General features: G+C 52.3%; 12 non-coding genes and 8 pseudogenes across 12 annotated transcripts in view; all 20 read right to left on the reverse strand.

Moving 5' to 3' along the window:
• Positions 1-44: 44 nt before the first annotated feature.
• Positions 45-163, reverse strand: LOC138217166 (5S ribosomal RNA). Its single transcript, XR_011180878.1, has one exon. It is a non-coding gene; the product is annotated as a 5S ribosomal RNA (ribosomal RNA).
• A 537-nt stretch (positions 164-700) lies between these two features.
• Positions 701-808, reverse strand: LOC138219147 (5S ribosomal RNA; annotated as a pseudogene).
• Positions 809-1,345: 537 nt separating this feature from the next.
• LOC138244415 (5S ribosomal RNA) lies at positions 1,346-1,464 on the reverse strand. Its single transcript, XR_011193028.1, has one exon. It is a non-coding gene; the product is annotated as a 5S ribosomal RNA (ribosomal RNA).
• A 537-nt stretch (positions 1,465-2,001) lies between these two features.
• LOC138218989 (5S ribosomal RNA) lies at positions 2,002-2,120 on the reverse strand (annotated as a pseudogene).
• A 537-nt stretch (positions 2,121-2,657) lies between these two features.
• On the reverse strand, positions 2,658-2,765 carry LOC138219148 (5S ribosomal RNA; annotated as a pseudogene).
• Positions 2,766-3,302: 537 nt separating this feature from the next.
• Positions 3,303-3,421, reverse strand: LOC138244416 (5S ribosomal RNA). Its single transcript, XR_011193029.1, has one exon. It is a non-coding gene; the product is annotated as a 5S ribosomal RNA (ribosomal RNA).
• A 537-nt stretch (positions 3,422-3,958) lies between these two features.
• Positions 3,959-4,077, reverse strand: LOC138218682 (5S ribosomal RNA; annotated as a pseudogene).
• Positions 4,078-4,614: 537 nt separating this feature from the next.
• On the reverse strand, positions 4,615-4,733 carry LOC138244417 (5S ribosomal RNA). Its single transcript, XR_011193030.1, has one exon. It is a non-coding gene; the product is annotated as a 5S ribosomal RNA (ribosomal RNA).
• A 537-nt stretch (positions 4,734-5,270) lies between these two features.
• LOC138218245 (5S ribosomal RNA) lies at positions 5,271-5,389 on the reverse strand (annotated as a pseudogene).
• A 536-nt stretch (positions 5,390-5,925) lies between these two features.
• Positions 5,926-6,044, reverse strand: LOC138218921 (5S ribosomal RNA; annotated as a pseudogene).
• Positions 6,045-6,581: 537 nt separating this feature from the next.
• LOC138245268 (5S ribosomal RNA) lies at positions 6,582-6,700 on the reverse strand. The gene has a single exon (XR_011193879.1). It is a non-coding gene; the product is annotated as a 5S ribosomal RNA (ribosomal RNA).
• Positions 6,701-7,236: 536 nt separating this feature from the next.
• Positions 7,237-7,355, reverse strand: LOC138218657 (5S ribosomal RNA; annotated as a pseudogene).
• A 536-nt stretch (positions 7,356-7,891) lies between these two features.
• On the reverse strand, positions 7,892-8,010 carry LOC138244921 (5S ribosomal RNA). The gene has a single exon (XR_011193536.1). It is a non-coding gene; the product is annotated as a 5S ribosomal RNA (ribosomal RNA).
• Positions 8,011-8,547: 537 nt separating this feature from the next.
• On the reverse strand, positions 8,548-8,666 carry LOC138245191 (5S ribosomal RNA). Its single transcript, XR_011193804.1, has one exon. It is a non-coding gene; the product is annotated as a 5S ribosomal RNA (ribosomal RNA).
• Positions 8,667-9,203: 537 nt separating this feature from the next.
• Positions 9,204-9,322, reverse strand: LOC138217174 (5S ribosomal RNA). The gene has a single exon (XR_011180886.1). It is a non-coding gene; the product is annotated as a 5S ribosomal RNA (ribosomal RNA).
• Positions 9,323-9,859: 537 nt separating this feature from the next.
• On the reverse strand, positions 9,860-9,978 carry LOC138244419 (5S ribosomal RNA). Its single transcript, XR_011193032.1, has one exon. It is a non-coding gene; the product is annotated as a 5S ribosomal RNA (ribosomal RNA).
• Positions 9,979-10,515: 537 nt separating this feature from the next.
• LOC138244420 (5S ribosomal RNA) lies at positions 10,516-10,634 on the reverse strand. Its single transcript, XR_011193033.1, has one exon. It is a non-coding gene; the product is annotated as a 5S ribosomal RNA (ribosomal RNA).
• Positions 10,635-11,171: 537 nt separating this feature from the next.
• LOC138245269 (5S ribosomal RNA) lies at positions 11,172-11,290 on the reverse strand. Its single transcript, XR_011193880.1, has one exon. It is a non-coding gene; the product is annotated as a 5S ribosomal RNA (ribosomal RNA).
• A 536-nt stretch (positions 11,291-11,826) lies between these two features.
• On the reverse strand, positions 11,827-11,945 carry LOC138218658 (5S ribosomal RNA; annotated as a pseudogene).
• A 536-nt stretch (positions 11,946-12,481) lies between these two features.
• LOC138244922 (5S ribosomal RNA) overlaps positions 12,482-12,500 on the reverse strand; it is a 119-nt gene continuing 100 nt past the window's right edge. Inside the window, exon 1 of the ribosomal RNA XR_011193537.1 lies at positions 12,482-12,500. This exon is cut by the window's right edge and continues 100 nt beyond it. This is a non-coding gene — a ribosomal RNA (5S ribosomal RNA).

A 12,500-nucleotide genomic window follows, 5' to 3' on the forward strand; every position in this document is an offset into this window, starting at 1 on the left:
GGAATGAGCGAGCGAGCGGGGATAGGGCGCCTCCTGCGCTTAAAAGCTTACAGCACCTGGTATTCCCAGGCGGTCTCCCATCCAAGTACTAACCAGGCTCATCCCTGTTTAGCTTCCGAGATCAGACGAGATCAGGCGTGCTCAAGGGGGTGTGGCCGTAAGCGAGAGCAAGGTTCGCTGGCACCCTTCTTATTGAGAGGACAGCTCCGTCACCTCTTTTACGACGCTGCTTTTTTTCCCTTGCGTTTTTCTCTTCTTCCCACGTTCTCTCTCTTCACTGCCTTCGTCCCCGCTCTATTTCACTTCAGCCTTTCACTCTTGCTTCCTTCCAATGAGGACGGAGCTGCGGGAGAAAGGGCGCTATAGAGGATCGCTGTGGAGAGCTGCTGCTGTTCTTTGACATCTGAGCTCTGTGGAAAACGATCTGAATACAATTCTGAAAAACGCGACTCTCCGAACGCCAGCCGAACAAGTCTCCACAGCCGAAGCGCTGTGTCTCTTTTCAGCTGGCGATAAACCTTTCCTCGATCCTTTGCGGACTTGTAAAACTGTTCCTGATCAGAATAAAAAACGCTCACGCTAATACACAAGCACCCGTGTCTCGCCAAAGCTGACAAATAAACAGACGGACAAGCCGCACTGCACGTGTGAACAGGGGAATGAGCGAGCGAGCGGGGATAGGGCGCCTCCTGCGCTTAAAAGCTTACAGCACCTGGTATTCCCAGGCGGTCTCCCATCCAAGTACTAACCAGGCCCATCCCTGTTTAGCTTCCGAGATCAGATGAGATCAGGGGGTGTGGCCGTAAGCGCGAGCAAGGCTCGCTGGCACCCTTCTTATTGAGAGGACAGCTCCGTCACCTCTTTTTCGACGCTGCTTTTTTTCCCTTGCGTTTTTCTCTTCTTCCCACGTTCTCTCTCTTCACTGCCTTCGTCCCTGCTCTATTTCACTTCAGCCTTTCACTCTTGCTTCCTTCCAATGAGGACAGAGCTGCGGGAGAAAGGGCGCTATAGAGGATCGCTGTGGAGAGCTGCTGCTGTTCTTTGACATCTGAGCTCTGTGGAAAACGATCTGAATACAATTCTGAAAAACGCGACTCTCCGAACGCCAGCCGAACAAGTCTCCACAGCCGAAGCGCTGTGTCTCTTTTCAGCTGGCGATAAACCTTTCCTCGATCCTTTGCGGACTTGTAAAACTGTTCCTGATCAGAATAAAAAACGCTCACGCTAATACACAAGCACCCGTGTCTCGCCAAAGCTGACAAATAAACAGACGGACAAGCCGCACTGCACGTGTGAACAGGGGAATGAGCGAGCGAGCGGGGATAGGGCGCCTCCTGCGCTTAAAAGCTTACAGCACCTGGTATTCCCAGGCGGTCTCCCATCCAAGTACTAACCAGGCCCATCCCTGTTTAGCTTCCGAGATCAGACGAGATCAGGCGTGCTCAAGGGGGTGTGGCCGTAAGCGAGAGCAAGGCTCGCTGGCACCCTTCTTATTGAGAGGACAGCTCCGTCACCTCTTTTACGACGCTGCTTTTTTTCCCTTGCGTTTTTCTCTTCTTCCCACGTTCTCTCTCTTCACTGCCTTCCTCCCCGCTCTATTTCACTTCAGCCTTTCACTCTTGCTTCCTTCCAATGAGGACGGAGCTGCGGGAGAAAGGGCGCTATAGAGGATCGCTGTGGAGAGCTGCTGCTGTGCTTTGACATCTGAGCTCTGTGGAAAACGATCTCAATACAATTCTGAAAAACGCGACTCTCCGAACGCCAGCCGAACAAGTCTCCACAGCCGAAGCGCTGTGTCTCTTTTCAGCTGGCGATAAACCTTTCCTCGATCCTTTGCGGACTTGTAAAACTGTTACTGATCAGAATAAAAAACGCTCACGCTAATACACAAGCACCCGTGTCTCACCAAAGCTGACAAATTAACAGACGGACAAGCCGCACTGCACGTGTGAACAGGGGAATGAGCGAGCGAGCGGGGATAGGGCGCCTCCTGCGCTTAAAAGCTTACAGCATCTGGTATTCCCAGGCGGTCTCCCATCCAAGTACTAACCAGGCCCATCCCTATTCAGCTTCCGAGATCAGACGAGATCAGGCGTGCTCTAGGGGGTGTGGCCGCAAGCAAGAGCAAGGCTCGCTGGCACCCTTCTTATTGAGAGGACAGCTCCATCACCTCTTTTACAACGCTGCTTTTTTTCCCTTGCGTTTTTCTCTTCTTCCCACGTTCTCTCTCTTCACTGCCTTCGTCCCCGCTCTATTTCACTTCAGCCTTTCACTCTTGCTTCCTTCCAATGAGGACGGAGCTGCGGGAGAAAGGGCGCTATAGAGGATCGCTGTGGAGAGCTGCTGCTGTGCTTTGACATCTGAGTTCTGTGGAAAACGATCTCAATACAATTCTGAAAAACGCGACTCTCCGAACGCCAGCCAAACAAGTCTCCACAGCCGAAGCGCTGTGTCTCTTTTCAGCTGGCGATAAACCTTTCTTCGATCCTTTGCGGACTTGTAAAACTGTTCCTGATCAGAATAAAAAACGCTCACGCTAATACACAAGCACCCGTGTCTCGCCAAAGCTGACAAATAAACAGACGGACAAGCCGCACTGCACGTGTGAACAGGGGAATGAGCGAGCGAGCGGGGATAGGGCGCCTCCTGCGCTTAAAAGCTTACAGCACCTGGTATTCCCAGGCGGTCTCCCATCCAAGTACTAACCAGGCCCATCCCTGTTTAGCTTCCGAGATCAGATGAGATCAGGGGGTGTGGCCGTAAGCGCGAGCAAGGCTCGCTGGCACCCTTCTTATTGAGAGGACAGCTCCGTCACCTCTTTTTCGACGCTGCTTTTTTTCCCTTGCGTTTTTCTCTTCTTCCCACGTTCTCTCTCTTCACTGCCTTCGTCCCTGCTCTATTTCACTTCAGCCTTTCACTCTTGCTTCCTTCCAATGAGGACAGAGCTGCGGGAGAAAGGGCGCTATAAAGGATCGCTGTGGAGAGCTGCTGCTGTGCTTTGACATCTGAGCTCTGTGGAAAACGATCTCAATACAATTCTGAAAAACGCGACTCTCCGAACGCCAGCCGAACAAGTCTCCACAGCCGAAGCGCTGTGTCTCTTTTCAGCTGGCGATAAACCTTTCCTCGATCCTTTGCGGACTTGTTAAACTGTTCATGATCAGAATAAAAAACGCTCATGCTAATACACAAGCACCCGTGTCTCGCCAAAGCTGACAAATAAACAGACGGACAAGCCGCACTGCACGTGTGAACAGGGGAATGAGCGAGCGAGCGGGGATAGGGCGCCTCCTGCGCTTAAAAGCTTACAGCACCTGGTATTCCCAGGCGGTCTCCCATCCAAGTACTAACCAGGCCCATCCCTGTTTAGCTTCCGAGATCAGACGAGATCAGGCGTGCTCAAGGGGGTGTGGCCGTAAGCGAGAGCAAGGCTCGCTGGCACCCTTCTTATTGAGAGGACAGCTCCGTCACCTCTTTTACGACGCTGCTTTTTTTCCCTTGCGTTTTTCTCTTCTTCCCACGTTCTCTCTCTTCACTGCCTTCCTCCCCGCTCTATTTCACTTCAGCCTTTCACTCTTGCTTCCTTCCAATGAGGACGGAGCTGCGGGAGAAAGGGCGCTATAGAGGATCGCTGTGGAGAGCTGCTGCTGTGCTTTGACATCTGAGCTCTGTGGAAAACGATCTCAATACAATTCTGAAAAACGCGACTCTCCGAACGCCAGCCGAACAAGTCTCCACAGCCGAAGCGCTGTGTCTCTTTTCAGCTGGCGATAAACCTTTCCTCGATCCTTTGCGGACTTGTAAAACTGTTACTGATCAGAATAAAAAACGCTCACGCTAATACACAAGCACCCGTGTCTCGCCAAAGCTGACAAATTAACAGACGGACAAGCCGCACTGCACGTGTGAACAGGGGAATGAGCGAGCGAGCGGGGATAGGGCGCCTCCTGCGCTTAAAAGCTTACAGCATCTGGTATTCCCAGGCGGTCTCCCATCCAAGTACTAACCAGGCCCATCCCTATTTAGCTTCCGAGATCAGACGAGATCAGGCGTGCTCTAGGGGGTGTGGCCGCAAGCAAGAGCAAGGCTCGCTGGCACCCTTCTTATTGAGTGGACAGCTCCGTCACCTCTTTTACGACGCTGCTTTTTTTCCCTTGCGTTTTTCTCTTCTTCCCACGTTCTCTCTCTTCACTGCCTTCGTCCCCGCTCTATTTCACTTCAGCCTTTCACTCTTGCTTCCTTCCAATGAGGACGGAGCTGCGGGAGAAAGGGCGCTATAGAGGATCGCTGTGGAGAGCTGCTGCTGTGCTTTGACATCTGAGCTCTGTGGAAAACGATCTCAATACAATTCTGAAAAACGCGACTCTCCGAACGCCAGCCGAACAAGTCTCCACAGCCGAAGCGCTGTGTCTCTTTTCAGCTGGCGATAAACCTTTCCTCGATCCTTTGCGGACTTGTAAAACTGTTCCTGATCAGAATAAAAAACGCTCACGCTAATACACAAGCACCCGTGTCTCGCCAAAGCTGACAAATAAACAGACGGACAAGCCGCACTGCACGTGTGAACAGGGGAATGAGCGAGCGAGCGGGGATAGGGCGCCTCCTGCGCTTAAAAGCTTACAGCACCTGGTATTCCCAGGCGGTCTCCCATCCAAGTACTAACCAGGCCCATCCCTGTTTAGCTTCCGAGATCAGACGAGATCAGGCGTGCTCAAGGGGGTGTGGCCGTAAGCGAGAGCAAAGCTCGCTGGCACCCTTCTTATTGAGAGGACAGCTCCGTCACCTCTTTTACGACGCTGCTTTTTTTCCCTTGCGTTTTTCTCTTCTTCCCACGTTCTCTCTCTTCACTGCCTTCGTCCCCGCTCTATATCACTTCAGCCTTTCACTCTTGCTTCCTTCCAATGAGGACGGAGCTGCGGGAGATAGGGCGCTATAGAGGATCGCTGTGGAGAGCTGCTGCTGTGCTTTGACATCTGAGCTCTGTGGAAAACGATCTCAATACAATTCTGAAAAACGCGACTCTCCGAACGCCAGCCGAACAAGTCTCCACAGCCGAAGCGCTGTGTCTCTTTTCAGCTGGCGATAAACCTTTCCTCGATCCTTTGCGGACTTGTTAAACTGTTCCTGATCAGAATAAAAAACGCTCACGCTATTACACAAGCACCCGGGTCTCGCCAAAGCTGACAAATAAACAGACGGACAAGCTGCACTGCACGTGTGAACAGGGGAATGAGCCAGCGAGCGGGGATAGGGCGCCTCCTGCGCTTAAAAGCTTACAGCACCTGGTATTCCCAGGCGGTCTCTCATCCAAGTACTAACCAGGCCCATCCCTGTTTAGCTTCCGAGATCAGACAAGATCAGGCGTGCTCAAGGGGGTGTGGCCGTAAGCGAGAGCAAGGCTCGCTGGCACCCTACTTATTGAGAGGACAGCTCTGTCACCTCTTTTACGACGCTGCTTTTTTCCCTTGCGTTTTTCTCTTCTTTCCACGTTCTCTCTCTTCACTGCCTTCGTCCCCGCTCTATTTCACTTCAGCCTTTCACTCTTGCTTCCTTCCAATGAGGACGGAGCTGCGGGAGAAAGGGCGCTATAGAGGATCGCTGTGGAGAGCTGCTGCTGTGCTTTGACATCTGAGCTCTGTGGAAAACGATCTCAATACAATTCTGAAAAACGCGACTCTCCGAACGCCAGCCGAACAAGTCTCCACAGCCGAAGCGCTGTGTCTCTTTTCAGCTGGCGATAAACCTTTCCTCGATCCTTTGCGGACTTGTTAAACTGTTCCTGATCAGTATAAAAAATGCTCACGCTAATACACAAGCACCCGTGTCTCGCCAAAGCTGACAAATAAACAGACGGACAAGCCGCACTGCACGTATGAACAGGGGAATGAGCGAGCGAGCGGGGATAGGGCGCCTCCTGCGCTTAAAAGCTTACAGCACCTGGTATTCCCAGGCGGTCCCCCATCCAAGTAATAACCAAGCCCATCCCTGTTTAGCTTCCAAGATCAGACGAGATAAGGCGTGCTCAAAGGGGTGTGGCCATAAGCGAGAGCAAGGCTCGCTGGCACCCTTCTTATTGAGAGGACAGCTCCGTCACCTCTTTTACGACGCTGCATTTTTTCCCTTGCGTTTTTCTCTTCTTCCCACGTTCTCTCTCTTCACTGCCTTCGTCCCTGCTCTATTTCACTTCAGCCTTTCACTCTTGCTTCCTTCCAATGAGGACGGAGCTGCGGGAGAAAGGGCGCTATAGAGGATCGCTGTGGAGAGCTGCTGCTGTGCTTTGACATCTGAGCTCTGTGGAAAACGATCTCAATACAATTCTGAAAAACGCGACTCTCCGAACGCCAGCCGAACAAGTCTCCACAGCCGAAGCGCTGTGTCTCTTTTCAGCTGGCGATAAACCATTCCTCGATCCTTTGCGGACTTGTAAAACTGTTCCTGATCAGAATAAAAAACGCTCACGCTAATACACAAGCACCCGTGTCTCGCCAAAGCTGACAAATAAACAGACGGACAAGCCGCACTGCACGTGTGAACAGGGGAATGAGCGAGCGAGCGGGGATAGGGCGCCTCCTGCGCTTAAAAGCTTACAGCACCTGGTATTCCCAGGCGGTCTCCCATCCAAGTACTAACCAGGCCCATCCCTGTTTAGCTTCCGAGATCAGACGAGATCAGGCGTGCTCAAGGGGGTGTGGCCATAAGCAAGAGCAAGGCTCGCTGGCACCCTTCTTATTGAGAGGACAGCTCCGTCACCTCTTTTACGACGCTGCTTTTTTCCCTTGCGTTTTTCTCTTCTTCCCACGTTCTCTCTCTTCACTGCCTTCGTCCCCGCTCTATTTCACTTCAGCCTTTCACTCTTGCTTCCTTCCAATGAGGACGGAGCTGCGGGAGAAAGGGCGCTATAGAGGATCGCTGTGGAGAGCTGCTGCTGTGCTTTGACATCTGAGCTCTGTGGAAAACGATCTCAATACAATTCTGAAAAACGCGACTCTCCGAACGCCAGCCGAACAAGTCTCCACAGCCGAAGCGCTGTGTCTCTTTTCAGCTGGCGATAAACCTTTCCTCGATCCTTTGCGGACTTGTAAAACTGTTCCTGATCAGAATAAAAAACGCTCACGCTAATACACAAGCACCCGTGTCTCGCCAAAGCTGACAAATAAACAGACGGACAAGCTGCACTGCACGTGTGAACAGGGGAATGAGCGAGCGAGCGGGGATAGGGCGCCTCCTGCGCTTAAAAGCTTACAGCACCTGGTATTCCCAGGCGGTCTCTCATCCAAGTACTAACCAGGCCCATCCCTGTTTAGCCTCCGAGATCAGACAAGATCAGGCGTGCTCAAGGGGGTGTGGCCGTAAGCGAGAGCAAGGCTCGCTGGCACCCTACTTATTGAGAGGACAGCTCTGTCACCTCTTTTACGACGCTGCTTTTTTCCCTTGCGTTTTTCTCTTCTTTCCACGTTCTCTCTCTTCACTGCCTTCGTCCCCGCTCTATTTCACTTCAGCCTTTCACTCTTGCTTCCTTCCAATGAGGACGGAGCTGCGGGAGAAAGGGCGCTATAGAGGATCGCTGTGGAGAGCTGCTGCTGTGCTTTGACATCTGAGCTCTGTGGAAAACGATCTCAATACAATTCTGAAAAACGCGACTCTCCGAACGCCAGCCGAACAAGTCTCCACAGCCGAAGCGCTGTGTCTCTTTTCAGCTGGCGATAAACCTTTCCTCGATCCTTTGCGGACTTGTAAAACTGTTCCTGATCAGAATAAAAAACGCTCACGCTAATACACAAGCACCCGTGTCTCGCCAAAGCTGACAAATAAACAGACGGACAAGCTGCACTGCACGTGTGAACAGGGGAATGAGCGAGCGAGCGGGGATAGGGCGCCTCCTGCGCTTAAAAGCTTACAGCACCTGGTATTCCCAGGCGGTCTCCCATCCAAGTACTAACCAGGCCCATCCCTGTTTAGCTTCCGAGATCAAACGAGATCAGGCGTGCTCAAGGGGGTGTGGCCGTAAGCGAGCGCAAGGCTCGCTGGCACCCTTCTTATTGAGAGGACAGCTCCGTCACCTCTTTTACGACGCTGCTTTTTTTCCCTTGCGTTTTTCTCTTCTTCCCACGTTCTCTCTCTTCACTGCCTTCATCCCCGCTCTATTTCACTTCAGCCTTTCACTCTTGCTTCCTTCCAATGAGGACGGAGCTGCGGGAGAAAGGGCGCTATAGAGGATCGCTGTGGAGAGCTGCTGCTGTGCTTTGACATCTGAGCTCTGTGGAAAACGATCTCAATACAATTCTGAAAAACGCGACTCTCCGAACGCCAGCCGAACAAGTCTCCACAGCCGAAGCGCTGTGTCTCTTTTTAGCTGGCGATAAACCTTTCCTCGATCCTTTGCGGACTTGTTAAACTGTTCCTGATCAGAATAAAAAACGCTCACGCTAATACACAAGCACCCGTGTCTCGCCAAAGCTGACAAATAAACAGACGGACAAGCCGCACTGCACGTGTGAACAGGGGAATGAGCGAGCGAGCGGGGATAGGGCGCCTCCTGCGCTTAAAAGCTTACAGCACCTGGTATTCCCAGGCGGTCTCCCATCCAAGTACTAACCAGGCCCATCCCTGTTTAGCTTCCGAGATCAGACGAGATCAGGTGTGCTCAAGGGGGTGTGGCCGTAAGCGAGAGCCAAGCTCGCTGGCACCCTTCTTATTGAGAGGACAGCTCCGTCACCTCTTTTACGACGCTGCTTTTTTTCTCTTGCGTTTTTCTCTTCTTTCCACGTTCTCTCTCTTCACTGCCTTCGTCCCCGCTCTATTTCACTTCAGCCTTTCACTTTTGCTTCCTTCCAATGAGGACGGAGCTGCGGGAGAAAGGGCGCTATAGAGGATCGCTGTGGAGAGCTGCTGCTGTGCTTTGACATCTGAGCTCTGTGGAAAACGATCTCAATACAATTCTGAAAAACGCGACTCTCCGAACGCCAGCCGAACAAGTCTCCACAGCCGAAGCGCTGTGTCTCTTTTCAGCTGGCGATAAACCTTTCCTCGATCCTTTGCGGACTTGTAAAACTGTTCCTGATCAGAATAAAAAACGCTCACGCTAATACACAAGCACCCGTGTCTCGCCAAAGCTGACAAATAAACAGACGGACAAGCCGCACTGCACGTGTGAACAGGGGAATGAGCGAGCGAGCGGGGATAGGGCGCCTCCTGCGCTTAAAAGCTTACAGCACCTGGTATTCCCAGGCGGTCTCCCATCCAAGTACTAACCAGGCCCATCCCTGTTTAGCTTCCGAGATCAGACTAGATCAGGCGTGCTCAAGGGGGTGTGGCCGTAAGCGAGAGCAAAGCTCGCTGGCACCCTTCTTATTGAGAGGACAGCTCCGTCACCTCTTTTACGACGCTGCTTTTTTTCCCTTGCGTTTTTCTCTTCTTCCCACGTTCTCTCTCTTCACTGCCTTCGTCCCCGCTCTATATCACTTCAGCCTTTCACTCTTGCTTCCTTCCAATGAGGACGGAGCTGCGGGAGATAGGGCGCTATAGAGGATCGCTGTGGAGAGCTGCTGCTGTGCTTTGACATCTGAGCTCTGTGGAAAACGATCTCAATACAATTCTGAAAAACGCGACTCTCCGAACGCCAGCCGAACAAGTCTCCACAGCCGAAGCGCTGTGTCTCTTTTCAGCTGGCGATAAACCTTTCCTCGATCCTTTGCGGACTTGTTAAACTGTTCCTGATCAGAATAAAAAACGCTCACGCTATTACACAAGCACCCGGGTCTCGCCAAAGCTGACAAATAAACAGACGGACAAGCTGCACTGCACGTGTGAACAGGGGAATGAGCCAGCGAGCGGGGATAGGGCGCCTCCTGCGCTTAAAAGCTTACAGCACCTGGTATTCCCAGGCGGTCTCCCATCCAAGTACTAACCAGGCCCATCCCTGTTTAGCTTCCGAGATCAGACGAGATCAGGCGTGCTCAAGGGGGTGTGGCCGTAAGCGAGAGCCAAGCTCGCTGGCACCCTTCTTATTGAGAGGACAGCTCCGTCACCTCTTTTACGACGCTGCTTTTTTTCTCTTGCGTTTTTCTCTTCTTTCCACGTTCTCTCTCTTCACTGCCTTCGTCCCCGCTCTATTTCACTTCAGCCTTTCACTCTTGCTTCCTTCCAATGAGGACGGAGATGCGGGAGAAAGGGCGCTATAGAGGATCGCAGTGGAGAGCTGCTGCTGTGCTTTGACATCTGAGCTCTGTGGAAAACGATCTCAATACAATTCTGAAAAACGCGACTCTCCGAACGCCAGCCGAACAAGTCTCCACAGCCGAAGCGCTGTGTCTCTTTTCAGCTGGCGATAAACCTTTCGTCGATCCTTTGCGGACTTGTTAAACTGTTCATGATCAGAATAAAAAACGCTCACGCTAATACACAAGCACCCGTGTCTCGCCAAAGCTGACAAATAAACAGACGGACAAGCCGCACTGCACGTGTGAACAGGGGAATGAGCGAGCGAGCGGGGATAGGGCGCCTCCTGCGCTTAAAAGCTTACAGCACCTGGTATTCCCAGGCGGTCTCCCATCCAAGTACTAACCAGGCCCATCCCTGTTTAGCTTCCGAGATCAGACGAGATCAGGCGTGCTCAAGGGGGTGTGGCCGTAAGCGAGAGCAAGGCTCGCTGGCACCCTTCTTATTGAGAGGACAGCTCCGTCACCTCTTTTATGACGCTGCTCTTTTTCCCTTGCGTTTTTCTCTTCTTCCCACGTTCTCTCTCTTCACTGCCTTCGTCCCCGCTCTATTTCACTTCAGCCTTTCACTCTTGCTTCCTTCCAATGAGGACGGAGCTGCGGGAGAAAGGGCGCTATAGAGGATCGCTGTGGAGAGCTGCTGCTGTGCTTTGACATCTGAGCTCTGTGGAAAACGATCTCAATACAATTCTGAAAAACGCGACTCTCCGAACGCCAGCCGAACAAGTCTCCACAGCCGAAGCGCTGTGTCTCTTTTCAGCTGGCGATAAACCATTCCTCGATCCTTTGCGGACTTGTAAAACTGTTCCTGATCAGAATAAAAAACGCTCACGCTAATACACAAGCACCCGTGTCTCGCCAAAGCTGACAAATAAACAGACGGACAAGCCGCACTGCACGTGTGAACAGGGGAATGAGCGAGCGAGCGGGGATAGGGCGCCTCCTGCGCTTAAAAGCTTACAGCACCTGGTATTCCCAGGCGGTCTCCCATCCAAGTACTAACCAGGCCCATCCCTGTTTAGCTTCCGAGATCAGACGAGATCAGGCGTGCTCAAGGGGGTGTGGCCATAAGCAAGAGCAAGGCTCGCTGGCACCCTTCTTATTGAGAGGACAGCTCCGTCACCTCTTTTACGACGCTGCTTTTTTCCCTTGCGTTTTTCTCTTCTTCCCACGTTCTCTCTCTTCACTGCCTTCGTCCCCGCTCTATTTCACTTCAGCCTTTCACTCTTGCTTCCTTCCAATGAGGACGGAGCTGCGGGAGAAAGGGCGCTATAGAGGATCGCTGTGGAGAGCTGCTGCTGTGCTTTGACATCTGAGCTCTGTGGAAAACGATCTCAATACAATTCTGAAAAACGCGACTCTCCGAACGCCAGCCGAACAAGTCTCCACAGCCGAAGCGCTGTGTCTCTTTTCAGCTGGCGATAAACCTTTCCTCGATCCTTTGCGGACTTGTAAAACTGTTCCTGATCAGAATAAAAAACGCTCACGCTAATACACAAGCACCCGTGTCTCGCCAAAGCTGACAAATAAACAGACGGACAAGCTGCACTGCACGTGTGAACAGGGGAATGAGCGAGCGAGCGGGGATAGGGCGCCTCCTGCGCTTAAAAGCTTACAGCACCTGGTATTCCCAGGCGGTCTCTCATCCAAGTACTAACCAGGCCCATCCCTGTTTAGCCTCCGAGATCAGACAAGATCAGGCGTGCTCAAGGGGGTGTGGCCGTAAGCGAGAGCAAGGCTCGCTGGCACCCTACTTATTGAGAGGACAGCTCTGTCACCTCTTTTACGACGCTGCTTTTTTCCCTTGCGTTTTTCTCTTCTTTCCACGTTCTCTCTCTTCACTGCCTTCGTCCCCGCTCTATTTCACTTCAGCCTTTCACTCTTGCTTCCTTCCAATGAGGACGGAGCTGCGGGAGAAAGGGCGCTATAGAGGATCGCTGTGGAGAGCTGCTGCTGTGCTTTGACATCTGAGCTCTGTGGAAAACGATCTCAATACAATTCTGAAAAACGCGACTCTCCGAACGCCAGCCGAACAAGTCTCCACAGCCGAAGCGCTGTGTCTCTTTTCAGCTGGCGATAAACCTTTCCTCGATCCTTTGCGGACTTGTAAAACTGTTCCTGATCAGAATAAAAAACGCTCACGCTAATACACAAGCACCCGTGTCTCGCCAAAGCTGACAAATAAACAGACGGACAAGCTGCACTGCACGTGTGAACAGGGGAATGAGCGAGCGAGCGGGGATAGGGCGCCTCCTGCGCTTAAAAGCTTACAGCACCTGGTAT

Source organism: Lepisosteus oculatus, chromosome 14, assembly GCF_040954835.1.
Source record: "Lepisosteus oculatus isolate fLepOcu1 chromosome 14, fLepOcu1.hap2, whole genome shotgun sequence".
NCBI classification, from domain to species: Eukaryota; Metazoa; Chordata; class Actinopteri; order Semionotiformes; family Lepisosteidae; genus Lepisosteus; species Lepisosteus oculatus.